At 38.2% G+C, this 21,208-nt stretch overlaps 1 protein-coding gene across 3 annotated transcripts in view; it reads left to right on the top strand.

The window, feature by feature from the left end:
- Positions 1-21,208, top strand: part of NRXN3 (neurexin 3) — a 1,478,719-nt gene that overhangs the window by 408,226 nt on the left and 1,049,285 nt on the right. The window lies entirely within an intron of this gene.

Raw genomic sequence — 21,208 nt, 5'->3', positions numbered from 1 at the left:
CATCATGAAAGCTTCACCATCATGACTTCATTACCTTCCAAAGGCCCCATCTCTGAATACCATCTCACAGAGGATTAGGGCTTCACCCATGTGAAGTGGGGCTAGGAATGGGGAGACACAAACATTCAGGCCATACCAGGGATGGCTTGGGAAGCAGAGCAGGGAAGCCCCAATCTATCTAATAAGACTAGGCTCACAGTTGTCTCAGGTGTTTCAAGGGAATGGAGCACAAGGCAGCATATTCAAGAAAAAGTAGGCCTATAGTAGGCCTAGAGAAGGCCACTATTACACAGTGGTCAGAAGGGAGCTGATAGCTCAAGAGTGCCCCCTTGGTTTGCAGACCTAATTCCACACTTTGATCAGAAACTGAGGCAGAGGTGACTACTGGGCCTCCTTCTGAATCAGACCTAAGTCAGGAGTGAAAGGGACTCAGTGGGGGTCTTTCACAGTACACTTTTTTGACTTGGGGTTAGAATAAGGCAGGGACTGGACTGACAAAGTCAAAGCCTCATTAAATCTATTTGCTTATAAAAGGAGGTTGGTTTTTGGTGTTTAGAGACATCTGATACATTTTTCTGCAAACAATGGGGGCACTTTCTGAAGCCCTGGAGCCCTGGCTAATGTACCTACTCCCAGCACATTGAATTCCATAGTTAAGAATGAGAGACTGTCAGCACCTCAAGGACAGGAAAATCATTACTTCAGTTGTCTCTTCAAATGAATCATTAGTGCTCATAAAGGAAAATTGAGATTTTCATGCCCAGAACATATCCAGGTAATTTTGGTAGGGAGCAACATTTCTTACCACATTGTGAGTGTTTATGTGGCTGGGGTAGAATAAGCTGTGGTTTTAGTGCTGATCCATTAGCAGTGCGTGTGGTGAGTGAAAGTTCTTTAATTGGTCCCCAGGGTAAAAACAGCCTCATATTTATAGACTGTCAAAGAAGGTGGGGGGGTTGTTGAGGAGGCAGGTGACTTGGTCAGCTCTACATCAATGACTTTTATGTCTTTCAGGTCACATTCAAATGTTTTGAACAGGAAAAAAGTAGTTCTTTCTGTCCCATCCTAAATTTAGTGTCTTGGTTGGAAGTACCCATAGAAAGCACCACTCCATCTTCATGATTTCCCATTACAGAAGAGCAACAAGGCTTTCTCTATTTTAGAACAATACAAACTATTTTAGAATAAGATATCATCCAAGAATTACCAAGGCAGAAAAGGAACATGTAGGTACTAGTGTGTTCTCCACATAGCAACTACTTGGTGTAGGGTGATAAACAATTATAGTGGTAGCCTAGTAGGTGGTGCTAGGGGCAGAAGAAGCACTTACTTATTATTTAGGACATGCTAGACCAAATGTAGCTTTGAAGTTTTATTTGGTCTTTTTGACCTGTGAACTAACTTAATGAGAGGTCTTCTTTTCCTTGAACCTTACTTTGACCATTTGGCCTTCGGAGTATTGGAGGCAGGAGAGATCTCCCAAATAAGAATCAACCCAGGATCATCTTCTAGTGACCAAAGCATGGGAGAGAAGAAATAAAGGAAAAAAGCAATCTAAAAGTCTAAAAAACAAAAAACAAAAACAAAACAAAGACCCAAAAGATGTTTCTCTGAAAGCCCATTATATTGTAAAGAAAGAAAAAGAGACCCAAGAAGAAGGCCATGTGCAGAGATCCAAGAGAGTTGTTGGCTCAGCTTCGTTACATTTGTTAAAGGTTTATCCCTCTAAAAGCTTTTAGCTCCTCTAGAGTAGTTCCACCGGATCATTGATTAGTTAATTTTAGCTCTGGATCAGTTTCAAAGCTTGAGGATAGGGTGAAAAGAGAAGATTTGAGCTATCTCTAAGAAAATTATTAGAACAAATAAGTTTATTATTCAAGCTCAAATAGGTGGGTAGTGGTAATGTTGTGATGGATTCTGGAAACAATTATCCTTGAATTGCTATTTATATGCTTAAGCGATATATACTATAATTTGGGTGTTCAAAATTCATATAAATGGTATATTACTGTACATATCTTTGTACAACTTACCTTTCTATTTAACCTAACATTTTCAAGATTTATCTATATTCATATAGATTTCATTTATTCATGTTAACTGCTCTTTAGTGTTCTATTGTAGGAATATAATTTGTTTTATTTATTCTTCCACCTTCTAATGTAGCTAGATATTTATGTTGTTCCTCATTTTCCATATTACATTAAAGCCAGCGTGAATACCCCTGTATAGGTATTTTATTTACATTTGTGCCAGAGTTTACCCAGGACATATACCAGGAAGTGTAATTGTGAGGTCATAGCTGGGTGTATTTTTAACTCTATTAGGTATTGCCAAATTGCTCTCCAAAGTGGTATACAAATTTACAGCCCCACTAAGTGTTCCTGTTCTCTTGCATCCATGACAGTGTTTGTCATTGACAAGATGATCTAGCATGAACCAACTCAATAGAATGTAAACCAGGTTTGCCCTGTAAAATTTATGCCTAAATCCTCTCTAAAACAGATTTCAAGTTCCTTTTCTTACTAAGAATCTAGAGACCTCAAGGGTATATAAATTCCATGTTTCCTACTTCATTTCCTTCTTAGGCTGCTAAGCCCCAGTGAGAGCCCTCCCATTTAGGTGTCAGTTTAGAGCTGGTCTCTTTTTTATCTATCAGCAGCAAGTTGCTGTTTATTCACTTTAAACTACTGTAGTTCTTCTAGTCCTTACAGAACTTTATTACCCCAACCCCAATATCTTACACATCTTTCAAAAATGTCAGGATATATGGAAAAAAATCACAGTTTGAATATCCACATTCAGAAGATAAGCCAAACACAACCAAATCCCCAAAGCAGGTATCATTTCTGAGCAAGTAAACATGAAGACACCAAAATTCATATAGAAGGATGTTTTAAAAAAATTATTACCCAAATAAGTTCATATATTGATTCTCTATCCACCTTAGGGTTTACCCTTCTGGGGTATTGATGAATAGATAGGAAATCCTTGTGTTCTCCATAGAGTTTAAAATGTGCAATTAGCATTTGAATCTTGTTGGACATATGGTTTCCAAACTTCCTCTTGTGGAAAGTCATAAAGTTTTGCCTGTAGTCTTCATGGACCATTTAGTTGACCTAATCTATTGCTGCTACTAGTGTAGATTCTTCCATTTGTTTTCCTTGGATTTTCTATAATAGTTAAAACAGAATGTTTCTTTTGGTTGTTGTATGATAAAATAAACCTTGATTATACAACTTACGTTAAAGGACTAGCTATACAAAAAACAAAGTCCCTGACCTTAATTAATTAGTTAATTAATTTCAGTTAATTAATTTCAGAATTCATGTTACTGTCACGCCATTGTATAGAAAACTGAAAATTTTCAGGATAAATACATTGAGATTTTTCTACCAAGGGTGGTGCCAGTTTTACTTTTTTCTTTTGTGAGACAACTGGAGGTTGATGCTATGGTGGCCTCATAGACAGCCTAAAAGATGTCAAGGATGGACTCTTTTGAGATCATTGAATTATTGGGCTTGAATAAGCTAAGTTATCACATAAATGTGTATTAAGTATATATGTAAGGTTTTATGCTAAGTGTTGGAGATAAAATGATGATCAGATAGAAGGTAACCCTTTCCTTGTTGAGATTTGAGGTCTAGTTTCTGTCAGTTTTTGAATCAGTGTGGTTTTTAAGGACATGAAATCCAATTGCTAAATGGAAAGATCCCAATGCCTCTATGGCTTTTACTTTTCACTTGAAAAGAAACGTTATGAATGTCTGGTCTGTGACCTAAGATTGTGTGTGTTTTTGTGTGTGTGTGTGTGTGTATTCTTTTATTATGTTATGAATATTTTTACTGCAGTAAGAATTTTTATTAAAAATGTCTTGTGTTCAGTGTTGAGAAAGGAGATGGAGTAGTGACACAGAAACATACATAGAGCATAATAGTACAGAGTGAGCATTTTTTTAAGATTTTACTTATTTATTAATGAGAGACACACACAGAAAGAGAGAGAGGCAGAGACATAGGCAGAGGGAGAAGCAGGCTCCATGCAGGGAGCCCGACATGGGACTCGATCCCGGGACTCCAGGACCACGTCCTGGGCTGAAGGCAGGTGCTCAACCGCTGAGCCACCCAGGCGTCCCCAGAGTGAGCATTTTTAACATATAGGTACTTAGAGGAGTTGAAACAAAAGCTTAAAACTATGGTAAGGTATATAATTTTTTTTGGTATATAATTTTTATAAGAAAAATCAGTTCATTATCAAGTAGTGTTAATAGTGCTCTCTCTGCTAGAGTTCAATCATCAGTGAAAATATTCTTAAAAAAATAGAAACCCCTTTTTGCAGAGAAAAAAATGAGAAAATTCATTCTTGGCATACTTGCTCTAGAAGAAACACTAAAGGAAATTCTTTTTTTTTTTTTCTAAAGGAAATTCTTTAGGCAGAAGGGAGATGATACCAGATAGAAGCACGGAAGTGTAAGAAGGAATGAACAGCAATAAAAAGTATAAATACTTATTGATAATAAGTATCATAAGAATGATAATAGATTGAGGCTGCTAACGCTACTTGCTTTAAAGACAGAGAAAAGGGCTGTGAGCAGAGGAAGGTGGGGTGGCCACTAGAAGCTGGAGAAGGTAAGGAAACAGTTCTCCCCCAGAACTTCCAGAACGAGCTCAGCTTTGCCAACATCATGTATGTAGTGCAATGAGGCTTGTTTCAGACTTCCAGCCCTAAGAATGGTCAGATAAAAAATGTGTTCAGTGTTAAACCAAAAATTTGTAACATATGATGGAATTTCAAATATATGTTGAATTCTTTTTAATGACAAAAGTATCAGAAAAGTCAGGAAAAGAGTAAATGGAGTTAAAGGGGCTAACCTTGAGTTGCCTAGAAAGTGATTGAAACAGGCTTTGGTAAGGAAAACTATCAGAAGAAGAAATGGAAAATTGATCAAAGAAGTTGAATTTATAAATAAAACTTCCATTCAAACAGAGCTACTGGCTATATGGAGTCAGAGGTGAATTCTTCCCAACATTTAAAGAAACAGAATTAGAACTTAAACTAGACAAGTAGACCAATGGAACAGGAAGTCCTGAAATTGGCCCACACCTACATGGACCTTGGTTTATAGTAAAGGTGATTCTGCATAACAGAGGGGAGATTATAATCTTTTCAATATATGGCTCTTGATCAATTCAGTATCCTTAGAGAAAAAATGGGTGTTGACTTATACCTCACACCATACAGATAAACCAATTCCAAGTGAATTGTCTACCTGAATGTATAAGGCAAAATAATAAAGCATCTAGAAGAGAATAGAGAATAATGTCTTCATGAGCAATTAAAACACAATGTAATATCATCACATACTCACCAGCATGGGTATCAAAAAAGACTGACAAGGTTAAGTGATAGGATAAAACGCCACTGAAATCCTCATACACTGAGATTGATACAAGAAGTTTGTGAAAATTGATGCATTTTGGAAAATATTCAGACAATATCTACTAAAGCTAATCATATGTATACCCTCTGACCCAGCAATTCCACTCTTTATATGCTGACAGAAGTATATACATCAGAATATATTATACAAAAATGTTGATAGTAATCCCAGACTAGAAGTGACCCCAAATGTCTATGAACAACAGAACAAATAAATAGAGGGGCACCTCAGTGGCTCATTCAGTTAAGTATCTGCCTTCAGCTTAGGTCATGATCCCAGAGTCCTGGAATTGAGCCCTATTTCAGGCTCCCTGCTCAGTGGGAAGTCTGTTTCTCCCTCTCTCTCTGCTCCTCTGCCCCCACCCCCATTCATCCTCTCTCTCACTCAAATAAATAAAATATTAAAAAAAGAACATGTAGATTGTGTTATATTCAAAAAATGGAATGTTATGCAATAATAAAAATGAATCAACTATGTACAACATAGATAAAATCTCACAAACATAATACTGAGAGAAACAAGCTAGACGCAGAAGAGTAAATGTATTATACATACATATATATGTATATGGTTTAAAATAGGCTAAACTGGGACGCCTGGGTGGCTCAGCGGTTGAGCGTCTGCCTTTGGCCCAGGGCATGATCCTGGAGACCCGGGATCGAGTCCCTCATCGGGCTTCCTGTATGGAGCCTGCTTCTCCCTCTGCCTCTGTCTATGTCTCTGTCTCTGGATGGTAAGGACGATCACTCGGAAAATTACCTGAGCTCTTGGCTTTTGATTTTTGCACTTTTTAAAATGTTTTAACAGTTTTTAAAATATTATGTTAGCCAAAAAAATATATTTCACATGAAGAAACCTTGAAGCAAATTTGCAAATTGGCCATGATTTGCCAGACAGAAGAGAAAGGGAAAGAATATTCCATTAAAGGAATAACCTAAGTCAAATATACAGAACTGAGAAGATTTGTGTTATTTTGAGTAAGAATTTGAGCATATAGAACATGAGGCATATATGTGAAGAAGAGTGGGAGATTAGGCTAGAAGTGTAGGTTGAATGTTATTTGTAAAGTGTCATAAATTGATTGTAGAACATGAAGAGATTACGGGGGGATAGTATATTTTTTTTATTGGAGTTCAATTTGCCAACATATAGTATAACACCCAGGGCTCATCCCGTCAAGAGCCCCCCTCAGTGCCCATCACCCAGTGACCCCATCCCCCTGCCTACCTCCCCTTCCACTACCCCTCTTCATTTCCCAGAGTTAGGAGTCTCTCATGTGTTGTCACCCTCTCTGATTTTTCCCACTCATTTTCTCTCCTTTCCCCTATTATCCCTTTCACTATTTTTGATATTCCCCATATGAGTGAAACCACATGATGATTGTCCTTCACTGATTGACTTACTTCACTCAGCATAATACCCTCCAGTTCCATCCACGTTGAAGCAAATGGTGGGGATTTGTCGTTTCTAATGGCTGAGTAATATTCCATTGTATACATAGACCACATCTTCTTTATCCATTTATCTTCCAGTGGACACCGAGGCTCCTTCCACAGTTTCGCTATTCTGGACATTGCTGCTATAAATATTGGGGTGCAGGTATCTTGGCTTTTAACTGCATCTGTATTTTTGGGGTAAATCTCCAGTAGAGTAATTGCTGGGTCGTAGGGCAGATCTATTTTTAACTCTTTGAGGAACCTCCACACAGTTTTCCAGAGTGGCTGCACCAGTTCACATTCCCACCAACAGAGCAAGAGGGTTCCTTTCTCCACATCCTCTCCAACATTTGTAGTTTCCTGTCTTGTTCATTTTCACCATTCTCATCGGTGTGAGGTGGTATCTCCCTGTGGTTTTGATTTGTATTTCCCTGATGGCAAGTTATGCGGAACATTTTCTCATGTGCTTGTTGGCCATGTGTATGTCTTCCTCAGTGAAATTTCTGTTCATGTCTTTTGCCCATTTCATGATTGGATTGTTTGTTTCTTTGCCGTTGAGCTTAATGAGTTCTTTATAAATCTTGGATACTAGCCCTTTATCTGATATGGCATCTAAAGGCAAGGGAAACAAAAGCAAAAATGAACTATTGGGACTTAATCAAGATAAAAAGCTTCTGCAAAGCAAAAGAAACAGTCAACAAAACTAAAAGAGAACCTTCAGTATAGGAGAAGATATTTGCAAATGAGATTATAGGTTTTTGAGCAGAAAGTGAAACAGGGAATTTTGGATAGAGCCGCATTTGAAATTCCACCAGAAACAGACTGGTTTGTTTGTTTGTTTGTTTGTTTGTTTGTTTTTGAAACAGACTGGTTTTGGCAATGAGTTCTGAGTTTGGATTTTGATTCTACTTTTCCTTCAACCCTCCCCACTTTGCACATGAATACAGTCTTCCATTTCATTTTTTAAAAGATTTTATTTATTTATTCATGAGTGACACACAGAGAGAGGCAGAGACATAGGCAGAGGGAGAAGCAGGCTCCCCTTAGGGAGCCTGATGTGGGACTCAATCCCAGGACCCCAGGATCATGACCTGAGCCAAAGGCAGATACTCAACCACTGAGCCACCCAGGAGTCCCTTCCATCTCATTTTAATTAGTTCTTTGATTTGTAGCAATCCAGAGTGGAGTGATTTGGTTTTATCAGCTTGCACAAACAACTCCGTTTTTGGTAGTCGTTGTCTGTTGTTGTCCCTCTCCTTTATGGATATCATTAAGGGACTTTCCCAGATTTATTTTATTTTATTTTATTTTATTTTATTTTATTTTATTTTATTTTATTTTTTATTTTGTTTTACTTTCCCAGATTTAAGAGTTACTCCAACACTGAGGATCTCACTGTCTGAGATGGCTGGTGTACCGCCTGACCCAGCTTATCTACTACCTGAAAAAATGCACCCTAGACTGGTACCCTAGTACTCCATGTGGGCTATGCACTGGCAGGAAGAGACCACAAACACACACTTAATTTAATTTCTAGGTTAATGCTCAGGGATAAAAGGGTTATCAGAAACACAATGACCACATAGGGAAGGAACAGATGTAATGTTTCCCAACACAGCTTCACTTGGCACTCAGGGTCCTTCATAGCAATGAACAGCTGTGAGAGACACTGTGTATTTGGGGTTGAGTCCTTCCAAGTCTTTCTGGAAATCTCAGTTCTTCTGACCCTGCCTTATGTGATTGGGGCTTATGCCACATTCTGACAGTATTGGCACTGATAATCTATGCATGTCCATTTAAAGGAATATTTTCAGATATTGGAATCTCCTGGCTCTTGACCTAAATGTAGCATAGCAAGGCCACATCGTCACCTGGAAGAGGAAGCAGCATCCATGTGCAGGTGTCCTGGATAAGTAGCAATTACTTCCAACCTTGCAGTGTTCTAAAAGACTCTTTTATATACATACATAAATACCCTTAAAGAAGAAAAAAAAGAGATAAGCAGGAATGGAATGGGGTTTTTCTGAATCTCTTCACCATGTATTTAGTTTTTAAAACCAGTGAGATACTTTTGGCCAGTGATGTATAAGTTGTTCTGTGGAGACCAGAGTTTCCTTGAGAATAGTGGAGGAGGAACAGAAGTGTGTCTTTTATTCTTTTGGACCTAAACCATTCCCAGGTAGTGAAATTCCAGTAAGGAATGGACTTGGCTTATTTAATAAATGTCGAGCCTAAAGAAAAGTGACTAGATCTCCCAAAGCAGCTAATTTTCAGGAAATGTTTTTGGAAAAGTGGGTCTCCTGCTTAATGTCCCATAACCATTCCATGTGTGTCCTGTTGTCAGTGATGGAGATGAGAAGCCATTCTGGGTAAAAAGATGTGTAAGAGTTCAGGACATACTCTCTCCCTCAATCCATGATTGATATTCCTTTGCTGGTTCATTCCAGTGCTGGGAATTGGGTGGGATTTGCTAAAGCCAACCTGGAACTGGTTTTTCATGCTCTGTGGATTCTGTTTCAACTGCCTGTTCATTCACTGCTCTGTTTCTCCTCCAGAATCATAGATGAATCTGAGCTTATTGGCATCACAAAGCATTAGCCATATAAAAGGTCAGTGCAGGGGCAGGAAGATAGGCAGGTGCTCAGACTGAGGGAAACAGGCAGGGACTCAAAAGAGTGTAACAGCTGGGGAGTCAGTGCAGTGGGCTGTTTGAGCCTGGGTTGTAGTAAGGTGACTGTACTGTACCTTTGTAGAATTACATTAGCAATAGTCTGGTCCTTAGCTTTGCAGCCTCAGAATTTCAATTGTAGCTAACAACAACAATAGCAGGAATAGTAATAATAAGTCAGTATTCATTGATGCCTTCCTGTATGCTAAGCAGTATCCCACTTTACATTTTGAACTCATCTGGTCCTCACACTAACTCTGGGAGATAAGTACCATACTGTCACTGGGGAAGAAAAGGAGGAAACTGAAGCACAAAGATAGTTTGCCCAAAGCCATACAGCTAGTTAAGAGTTGGAACTGGGATTAAAATCTGCATAGGCTGGTCCCAGAGCCTACATTCACCACCATTATGCCACACTACCTCACTAGCTATTCATCAAGAATCATCAGAAAGTGAGAAATTGTTTTGCAGATGAACAAAAATTCACTGGTGACTTAGTAATATACCATGGAGGAAAATAATTCCGGAGCTTTACTGTTCAGTATAGTACAACAGTCACAAGCCACATCTGGCTACTGAGGACTTGAAATGTGCTTGGTTTGCATTGAGGTGAGCCATAAGTGTAAAATGCACACTGAACTTTGAAGACAGTACTCTTCCCCAAATCTTATAAATCATTTGTTATGTTGATGACATGTTAAAATGATAAAATTTCATATATATTAAGTTATATAAAATGTATTGTTGAAATTAATTTTACTTTTAAAAAATGACTACTAGAAAAATTTAAATAACATCTGATTTATATTTCTTTTGGATAGCACTGCTCTTTGGACTGAGAAAAACACATGGATGTGTTTTTTTCTCATACCTATGGAACCAAGACATTCACCCGAATTAACCTGTGGTCAGCCTGAAGGATTTATGTTATGGCACCAGAGCAAAAGATGCTGGTCCATTTTAGGGATATTTCTTTTAGGCTTTAAAAGAACACATTGAGCTCTCTTTATTTCAGCAGAGTGACCCAGCTTCAAAGCAGAATATAGAAGAGCAGGCTAAATGAAAATAAGTAAATAAAAATATAGAGGTTGGGATTTAGATAGGCAGGGCAAGATTCTGTAGGTTACACTGTATCAGTGATAGTGGGTGTATTCCTGGGGAGGGCATTTGTATGTGGTTAAGGTAGATGGGGACCAAGTTGTAGAGAATCTTGGACTCAGAAAAAGGATGCCTTTGGACTGACAAAAGTTTACTTTCCAAGTGTCCTTTTAGAAAATCTTTATTGATCAACACAATATTTTTTCATGACCAGCTTCTGAATTTGTGACATACTAAAATTTTTAAATTTGCTCTCTTTTAATTTAGTTATAGCTTAGATTAATGATGCCCTGGTAAAATTTAGAGAGACATCTTAATCACACTAGCAATATTTATATAAACACTTTATAAAGATTGTTTACTTGCAGAACACCCAAGGGTGCATAATGCCATCCGTTGAATAAAGATTCTCATTTTTCTATTTTAGAGGCTTGTTCTTTTACCAAACCTTTGTCCCTTAGGGTTAATAATGAACAGCATCTTATTTGAGGGCCTTTTTCACTGACTGCATTAACCATACTGATCCTGGAGTTGGATGACCTTGGAGGAGAACCAGGATCTAACAGCCAGGGTCTGTGGCTCTTGGACATGTGTTACAAACCAGCGTGAGGTGTGAGGAATAATGGAGGCCTCTAGAGGGGCAGGACATCAGAGTTGTGGTTTATATGGAGATTACATTCTAAAATGGACACGTAAGGTTAAAAAGAATATGCTTATAGTCAACTTTGCCCTTACAAGGCTTTTAAAGCATTTCCAAAAGTCCAGGCCCCTTGCAAGCCTGAAAACCAAGGGTTAGCATCATTGATTTCTGCATTTCTGCTGAGGCAATTCTTTCTAGGAGGTATGAAGACTAGGCCTACTTGGAGTAAGGCAAAAAGTTACATGGTAAGTAGACAATTTTCACACTTCCTCATAATTCCCCAGCTTCCCAGATCTCCATCCCGAGTATGGATAGCTGAAAATCTGTGAGTCATATGTAAATACAATGCAACTCCACCATATACTATTTATCTTGGTGGTAAGTAAAGTGACTTGTATTATGCTTTAAATATTTCAGGTGCATTGATACACCTTTTTTGTACCTAATGTATAAAGGTAAAGGTGAAAAGGCAGTTAAGACTTTATTTTTTTTTAATTGAAAGTTCTGACTGGTCAGGGAAACAGACAAGTAAACAAATGGTCATCATGCAATGAAAAAGGGCCAGTAAATATACCTGAGGGTCAGGAAGGCCTATCAAGTGGTACACACTGGTCCAAACCACCATTTTTTTTTTCACTAGGTTACTGCAACAACCTTCTAAATGCTCTCCCTGCCTTTGTTTTTTACCTCTGGTTCTCCCTCTTCCCCAAGTGTCTAGCTTCATAGCAAGCAGAAGAGTTGTCTTAAAATGGAGGAGGAAGATACACACTCCTCTGCTAAAACCCTCTAGTGGCTTTCCTTCATGCTCAGAAGCAGAGCTCAAGTTCTTAGTAGGCCTGTAAGACCTTGTAGGATCTTGCCCCTGCTATCCTCTGCCCTCATCTCCAGTTTGTCCCTCTTATTCCCCCTAACTCAGCCACACCAGCATCCGTGATGTTTGAACGTGTTACATTGTTCACAAGACTGCTCAAGAGTTTTGTGCTGGTCTGCTTCCTGGAATTCTCTTTCTCCAGATGTCTATGTGGCTTGTTCAAGTCCCTGCTGAAATATTACTGTATTTTATAGGCCTTCCCTGGCTATCCTGTATATGTAGTAACCAACTTCTACCCCATCTTAGCACTCCCACTTCCTTTTATCTTGCTTATCACCCTCTGACATACTATAAGTTTACTTACTTATTACCTCACTCACTTAGATTTTAGGGTCTGTGAGGTTAAGACTTTGTCTGTTTTATCCATTTGGGGATAGTACCTAGCATATCGTATTCACTCAGTGAGTATTTGTTGAATGAATAATTCATTTTTCTTCTCTTGTATGGCTTCCACATATGTTTGCCTAATGCATAGATGAATAAATCAATGGTGAATATATTCTCTTGGCACTAGCAGAAGGTTTTGTTTCCTAGTGAACTATCTCCCTGGATTGACTTTTCAGTTCTTTATTGAGAGAAAAGACTCAGTCAGGACTTGTCAGAAACTCTTGTGTTCAACCAAGATGACATCTCGCTCACAGGTAAAAGTAACCCTTAATCATCTGTGGTGATAGTGAAGCACATTGGAAAAGAAAGGGTTTGGGGTTGGGGAGAAGGAGTAAGAAAAGATTGGGCTGGCCACAAAAAGTTTCCCTCATGTTGAGAAATCTGGTTGGGAACACCTGGTTAGCTGTTAGATTAAAAATATGTGTATATATGTGCTTTTGTTTGTGTATATTACAAGTGTTAATATGTACACTTGTATGTTTATATATGTAAGTATAAATATATTTGACCTATAGAATCAAAATCAAAGACTCTAGAGTCCAAAGACTTAAAAATTCTGAAGGGCTCTAAAGGCTTAGCAGAATCCTTGGTGCTTAGGAAATTAGAAATGTGAAGAAGCCTTGCCAAATTCCCCTATTTCACTATTATCTTACCAGACATTACTTCTGCTAAGGCTAGATGTACACAAGTGAACAACCACAAAAGGCCCTGCATTTCTAGAGCTTCCATTCTGGTAGATGGGAAAGAGAGTAAGATTATAAATCTAATGTTTATGGGGTGACATAGAAGCTCTGAGGAGAGAAAACAAGGCATGATGAGGGAGTAGAAGGTAATGGAGGGCTTAAAGAGTCGAGTTGTTAGGGAGCAGATGATTGTTTGGCAAGAAGTCAAAGGCCAACAAATACAAATACACGAGAAGTAGGTACTTACTGAAGGGATATAAAAGAAAGAATGAATTAAGCAAGATCAAGTTATATAGAGCCTTTAAGCCATGGTAAGAAGTTTGGATTTTATTCTGATTACAGTGAAAAGCCATTGAGCACTTTTAGCAGGGGAATTATTGGTCAGAAATTAGAAAAATCCCTTGGACTGGTCTGTGGAGGATGGCCCGTAGTGCATACAGGTAGAGACAGAAGATGGATAGCTGGCCATTTGCTGCCTTCTAGGCAAAAAAATATAGCACTGTGGATTAGAGTAGTAGTAATGGAGATAGTAAGAAGTGGATGGATGTGGATGGAGGTAGAGTCAATAGGGTTTATTGATGAATTGAATGTTGAGTGTGAGAGGTGAGTAATTGAGGATATCTTTATTAGTCAAGATAAGCTAGGTTGTGTTGTGGCAACAAACTCCTCCAATATATCAGAGGCTTAAAACAAAAGAGGTTTATCTCTCACTAACACATCATATCCTTTGTGTGTTGGCGGGTGGCTTTGATATTTTTATAACATTTCTCTGTCTGTGACACATGATGACATGGTAACCACTAACTGAAACATTGAAAAGGGAGAAGAGAAATTTAGAGGGTTTCTTATTGGGAACCATTCAATGTTTGTCCTGGAAGTGACACATACCACTTCTGCTCAAAACCAATTGGACAAAAGTAACCACACAGCTCCACCTACCACAAAGTGGCCAAGAGATGCAGTCCTATGTTGTGTGGGAGTTGGTGGTGGTGGTGCTGGTAAACAGCATCAGAACTGCTCAGCAGCAGCACTAATGACACCACGATATATTCTAGGTTTAGATACTGTTAATAACATCATCTAAGTGGGGGTGCTTGTGAGAAGTGTGCTTGGGAAGATGAAATCAATACTTCTGTTTTAGCCCTGTTTAGTTTAAAAGCCTGTTACATAGAGATGTCAAGAAGGCAGTTGGAAATGTGTCTGATGATCAGAGGAAGTCCATAGGTAGAGATGTAAATTTGAGCATAAAGAAAATGATATATGATATTTAAGGTAATGAAACTCATAGAATTTAGCTGGGATAGAGAGAGGGCCAAAGAGAGAGCTCTTGGGCCCCCAACAAGGAGAGGTCTTACAGAGAGAAACTAACAAAGAAAATAGATTATAATAGTTGACGGGGGGTGTGACAGAATATGGAATATTAAAAGATCTTTGAGTAAATCTTGCAAGAAGAAGAGAGTGCCAAGAGGTCAAAGGAATTGAGAGGCAGTTATTGGTTCTGGAAGGCTATGGACCACTTCAATGGTACAGTGTGGGTGGGAGTCTAATTTGATGTGGATTGAAGGAGTAGTTAAGTATAGGAATTGATGAGGGTAGGTATAGACAGCTTTTGGGGGAATTTTTCTGCAATCAGAGTAGTAAAATGGGATTGGTAGTGGGGTGGGTAAGATTTTGAAATACTTTGACCTGAGAGTAGGGCAGTCAAATAGAAAAGACTCTGATATTAGTTGGAGATAAGAGCCTGAACATAGAGAAGGATTAGAGCTGGCATAAATATTTAGTAGCCTCCTGCATAGAGAAAAGTTGAGGGTGGGAGTGTAGATGAGCTCTAGTAGGAAAAGTGCAGAGAGAAGAGCATGGAGACATCAAGGTTGAGCCTTAGGGAACACGTGCATTAATAACATTGGGAGAAGAAAGAGTAGCTAGTTAAGAAATGGGAGAAAATAGGTTGTGTAGATTACATGTCCTAGAAATCAAAGGAAGAGAGCTTCAATACCTTTTCAAGAAGTTTTTCTTCAAGTTCTGTGTTCTCATAAATATGTAGTACACATTGTGTACTTTCAGGCCAAATTTGCAGTAAACTTTACTGTACTTGATTTAATATATAGCCTAAGTACTGTGGAACACTTAACAGTATTTTTTTTTACCTCAAACGAGTGGAATTGATGCTCTTTACTTTTATATTCTTCTTGCTATCATTTCCTCTAATCCTTTTGAAATTTCTCTAAAAGTGACTTAAAGATATTGTCAGTGATGTTCTCATCACTGTCTTTTCCTTCTCCTCCTCCTCTTCCATCATTGTCATTATCAGTTGTCACCATCATCATTATTAAAACAATCAGCATCACCAGTAGGCCTCATTAGATGCATTATTTTGGTATTTTAACAATTTGGTTAGAACTCCTGATGGGCATACGTTTTAGTATGTATAACAGGACATATTAACAGCATTTCAATTATGTGTTGAGTACTTGGTACATCCTTCAAAAATGGACATACTTCCTGCCCTGAGTTCTTTCAGTTCATTTTCCTAGGAAAGAAACATAATAGAATCAGGAGGAAAAGAAATGCCAAGAGGGAATACAAGAGATATAGTGTCACCAGAATACTTTGGTGGAAGTTTCTTTTCTAATCAAATTAGCTAGCTTTAAGAAGCCTATGTGGATGAATGTAGCTTCAGGGTAAAGTGATGACTATTTATCTTTTTTTTGACAACTATATATCTTAATATCAAAAGAATAAAAGTGGACTGTCTCCTCCTTCAAGCTAGGAATACTGTGGTCCTATGACACCCCTTCTCTGGAGTGTAATTTGGCTCATTTTCAGTTCTGGTGGTCTGTTCATTTTTTGATTCACTCCCCTTTATCCTCCTCTCCCCTCCCTTCTCAGGATTTCTCACTCCTCCTACTTAATTCCTTCTATTAGTGACTTGACATCAACCTAGTTACCCAAGCCAAATAACTGAAAGTCATTGTTGTTCCCCTTCCTTGCTTAAACATTCCTCCAAGGCCCATTTATCCTTTAGGCATGTTGACTTGACTCATCTTGGTCTTCCCATTGCCATGGTCTAAGTTCAGTTGTTCTGGATTATTATCATGTTAGGGACAACAGACCAAGTGTAGGACATTAGTGTGAAGAGTAGATTGAAGAAGGAGACTTTGGAGCTGGAATTAGGATCCATTAGGAAGCTGTATTACACTCACTCACTCACATGAGACATAATCCAGATGCCATCTCCCCAGGGCGGAGTTGGCCATTGAATCTACTACATAGATCCTCTTGCAACATCGCCGTACATACATTTGTTTATATGCTTAACACCTATGCTGAAAGGTGAGCTCCTAAAGGGTGAGGACCATGTCATTCATTATAGAGCCAATGGAGGCCTATGTAGAACCAGTGGCAGCAGAAGTGGAGTGGAGACAAAGAATGTGAAAGATGTGTTGGCTATAGAATCCAATGGACTTGGTAATAAATTGATACAAGCATCAGATATTTCTATAAAAATTTAAACTTGGGTGACCATTAACAGAAATAAGGAAGTCAGGAGAAGGAACTGATGCATTTGATTTTATGCAGGTTAATTTTAGGGTTCTGCAGAGAATTTTAATTTTGGATAGATGAATTATTCTAGCAGACAATTCAGATTTGGGGCCTACGGCGTGGGAAGGTGTTTAGGTTTAGAGATAAAAGATGTGTGAATGGGTGCAATTTTCAATTGAGATAGAGTAGTGAAAATGGGAAAAAAAAACCTTCCTCCGATGCTGAGGAAAAGCCTCTTTTTAAGGAATTTGGAAATGATGCTGATGACAGAGGCAAAAAGTGAGTCATCAAAGAGTTCCCTGGAAAGTGTATAATCAGAAAACCCTGGAAAAGGGAATTTTGCAAAGGGAGTGATAAAAAAAAAAAAAGCGATTCCACAGATATTCCAAGGACTGAGACCTAATTTAAATTTAATTAATACATTTGTAATTGTATTTTGGATTTATTTCTCATGAGTTAAATCTGCTTTATCTTAGAAAGCAACTAAGTTAAAACACAGTATTTTGAATGCTGCAAGACAAGATAGTGAAATGTCTCTCCTCTTTCATCTGTGGTTAAATAAAATTCCTTTTATTGGTTTTTCTTGGAACTGTATTTTCTAGCCACACAGTGATAGTAGCCAAAGAGATAAAAGCTAAATGTCCCAATTTATTCTACCACTACTTTCGACTTTCTCTGCTCCTTATTAGGTTTTAAGCAGTGGATTTAAAGTTACTGACATAATTCAAGTTGTTGCCTTGATTCTTCTTTGCCCTACATCTAGGGAAACTCAAATCTGCTTTGATTTTTACCTTTTTTTGTGCATTCATAGTTTAAATTAGTCTAAGGAATCCCTAAGATAGATCCTAACAATCGTCAGGTGTAGGGTAGCCTATAAGGAGGCTAAGAAGGAGGATACCATTATTCATGGCTTTCCTCAATCCTCAGATTGTGATAAATACAGAAAGCATAGTCAGTAAATGGCCCTTTAGCAATGGGGAAAATAGTGACCATGTAGGGTCAGTGCTATGAAATTTCTAGGAAAAGTCCTTGGAAAATTCTGGAAGCATAAACCATTTATGTACTATTTGCTTTGTTTACAGGTAGAAATACTTTATTTTTTTTAGTGTAAACATCTCCTTAGGAAGCATTTAATGAAACATCCAATAGTGCTTACTTCTATGCCAGTCCAAAAATAAACTCAAAAGATCAAGGAGCCAGAGGTGAGAGTAGGTGTGTTTTTGCAAAGTCTTGTTTTTCTCTCAGGACATCTAGTAGACTTCTGATAATAGGAAGGTCCTCCAATTACAATGTCTTCCCCAAGCTCCTCACTTGTTGTCTTGTCCACTTGATCACTCCAGTGTGATTTGATTAGATGGTATCAAGCATTTCAGCTATTGATATGGATTCTAAGGAAAGTTAGTAAGAGGAGTGACTACTGATTCAAATATGCAACAATATACAAGTCTTTGTTGAGGTTTTGTTTGTGATCATAGGTTTCCCCAGATGGGGATGATTTCCTGAGAAATCATAATAGCATCATGGTTAAATAAAGGCTGTTTCTAAACATTTTTATCCAAAGCAAATTGGAATATATGAGCCAATCACACAACCTAATTCTTCTGAGAATACATGTGGGAATTGGAGTACTTGAGAACAAATCCTAGCCCTGTCACTTGAAAACTTTGTGACTTCTGATTTCTCCAAGTCTCTGTTTCCTTGTCTATAAAAGGAGGTGGTGATGCTGCCTCATAGATTCTAAGTATGAAACATTTATCACAGTTCTTAGGCACTTAGTATCTATCTTCATTATAGGTATTAGATGTAGCAAATCTAACTATTTTTCCTTATCACTATTAGATGGAGCACTGGATGTCTCAGCAGACCTGGCCAGTACAAGTACAGCCTTCCCAAGTTATCAAGTCCTGTCAGCCTTTTTCTCTGAAATTTTTCTAGAATCTTGGCCCTGCCACCCCTCTTCCATTTTCACCATCACTGTCCTAGACATGGGCATTATTTGCACATAGTGGATTTTTTTTTTGGTAAATACCCTATTCAGTTGCCATATTGTCTTTCATAAAATTAGTTTCTGCTTATATTTTTCTTCTGCCCAGATACCTGCTTTGGCTCTTCAGTGCTCAGCTTCACATTTAAAACTGTGATTTGGCATGAACCTATTTTATCAGCCTGATCATCTATTTTTCAATTTCTTGATGCATTTTCCTCTCCCAACAAACATATCATCCCCAAGTCAAAAATAATTATTTTCCTTGTACTTTATACTTTTGGTCTTGTATAGTCGTGTTGCTGTAGATTTTCAGGTTGTTTTTCTATCTTTTTTCTTGCTTCCCTTTATTTCCTTTATGACCACCAGATTAATCTTTTATACAATGCCAACCTGACCTTGTCACTCTCCTGCCTGAGTGGTTCCCTGGCACTATTAGGATCAAGTTAAAACTGCTCAGTTGGAGGTAGGAGGTCTTCTAGGGTCTTCTTATGCAGTGTCTTCTACCATCACTCTCGCTAGATGCAATTTAGCACTTCTGATCACTCTCCATTCTATGAATATGTCAAGATTTCTCACCCTTGTCTCTCTTTGCCCATGTTACTTCTCTTTCTTTCCTCTTTCTCCTGGCCAATGCCAGTCTAGTCTGGCCAATTTTTCTAGTCTCACTTAGTACTCTGTCCTGTGGAAGACATTATCTGATTACCCCTTTCCCTATCCATAGCTTGAATTAAAAGCCCATCCCAGCTTTCATGGTAGTTTGGAATACCTTTTAAAAAGTCTTTCTCATGCAAATTGCTAACTTTTCTGACTGTCTCCCTTTCTAACAGAAAACTTCATTGCCATATCTTTTTCATTTTTTTATTTCCACAGAGCATGACACTGAATAGATCACAAGTGTATGAGTAACTAAATATATGAGTATATGTCTATTTCCTTTAATAGAATTAAGCTCTTTGAGGGAAGGAACCAGTGTCTTTCTTCCTTGTATCCCTCACATTTTCCAGCTTGGTCCTTTGTATTTAATAGTTGCTCAATAAATGCTTGGTGAATGAATAACAATAGACATGTTTGTCTTCCACAGAAAAAAAAATAGATATGTTTGTCTTTCCACAGAAAATGTCTTTAGGGAAGAGGTCTGTTGTAAAAATTAGATAGCTTGTGGCAGAGTGAATTATGCATAATTCATGCTTTGTTTAATTCTTGTGTTTAATTTTTGCTTTGATTTGAACTTCAATTACAGTGAGTTGTGAAAGTCATGCAGTTTCTCTTTATTATATAAGCATATACTTGATGAAACTGTGAAATCGAAAATCTGATAGCTAAGTTTAGCTGGTAATTTCAATTTCAGAGACTGAGTGAGAGTTCACAACCAGGAATGGACTAATAATATTGATGGGCCTAGAGAATTTTCAACACTTACTTGGTTTTTTCTCTCCAAACCAAAGAAATTCACTTATGGCAAACCTCAAAGTAGGTAGGCCTTGCCCTGAGGGGTTATTTCAAGTCAGAATCTAACAGGAGCTAGAGAATGGGCACAAAGAGAGCACATTAATTTCCTATAGTTGCTGCAACAAATGACAACAGACCTAGTGGCTTAAAACAACAGAAATTTATTCTGTCACAGTTCTGGAGGTCAGAAGTCCAAAATCAGTTTCATTTTGCTGAAATCAAGGTGTAGGCAGTGGTGCACTCCCACTGGAGTCTCTGGGGGAGAATCTATTCCTTGCTTCTTCCAGTTTCTGGTAGCTGCCAACATCCCTTGACTTGTGGCTGCATCCCTTCAATCTCTGCCTCTACCCTCCTATTGCTGCCTTCTCTCTATGTCTGATCTCCTTTTGCCTCCTCCTTATAAAAATACAGATGACTGCATTTAGGGCCCACTTAGAGGATTATAAGAGGATAATAGAGGATTCTCTTATCTTGGGAACCTTAATTTAATCACATTTAAGAAGACCTTTTTCCAGGAAGGGAACTATAGGTTCCAGGGATTAATACATGATATCTTTGGGGAGCATTATTCAGCTTACTACAAAGACAGAGGAATTTTCCCATTTGTAGACTCAAAGTGCTTAGTCTTCTAGGAACTTCATTTGCTTACAGGCACACCTCATGAGTAAATAGCTTCTAAACTTATGGCCCATTTAAAAGAAGTCAAGAGTTGCTCTCTGAAAGGGGCTAATTCAGGTCACTTTAATATCACTGGACAGGCAGGTAAGGTAATGTTCCCACCTCTCAGTATGAAAATACACAATACTTATTGAGGAGCTAATTAAATAACTAAAAAAAACTGGTTGGAGTTCCAGGCAAGTCAGCAGTGGCAGCCAATTCCTATTATCTGGATCTGTTTTGGATGGATTGTAGTTAACTTCCAAGGGAACAGGTGTATTCAGCTCACCTAGCACTCACTCTTCTTTGTCCAGGAGTAGTTCTTGCCAAGTGTTTCATCAGGAGGATC

This window comes from Nyctereutes procyonoides, unplaced genomic scaffold (assembly GCF_905146905.1).
Source record: "Nyctereutes procyonoides isolate TBG_1078 unplaced genomic scaffold, NYPRO_anot_genome, whole genome shotgun sequence".
NCBI classification, from domain to species: domain Eukaryota; kingdom Metazoa; phylum Chordata; class Mammalia; order Carnivora; family Canidae; genus Nyctereutes; species Nyctereutes procyonoides.
Note: the sequence above shows the minus strand (reverse complement) of the source record. Positions and strands in the feature narration are given on the sequence as shown.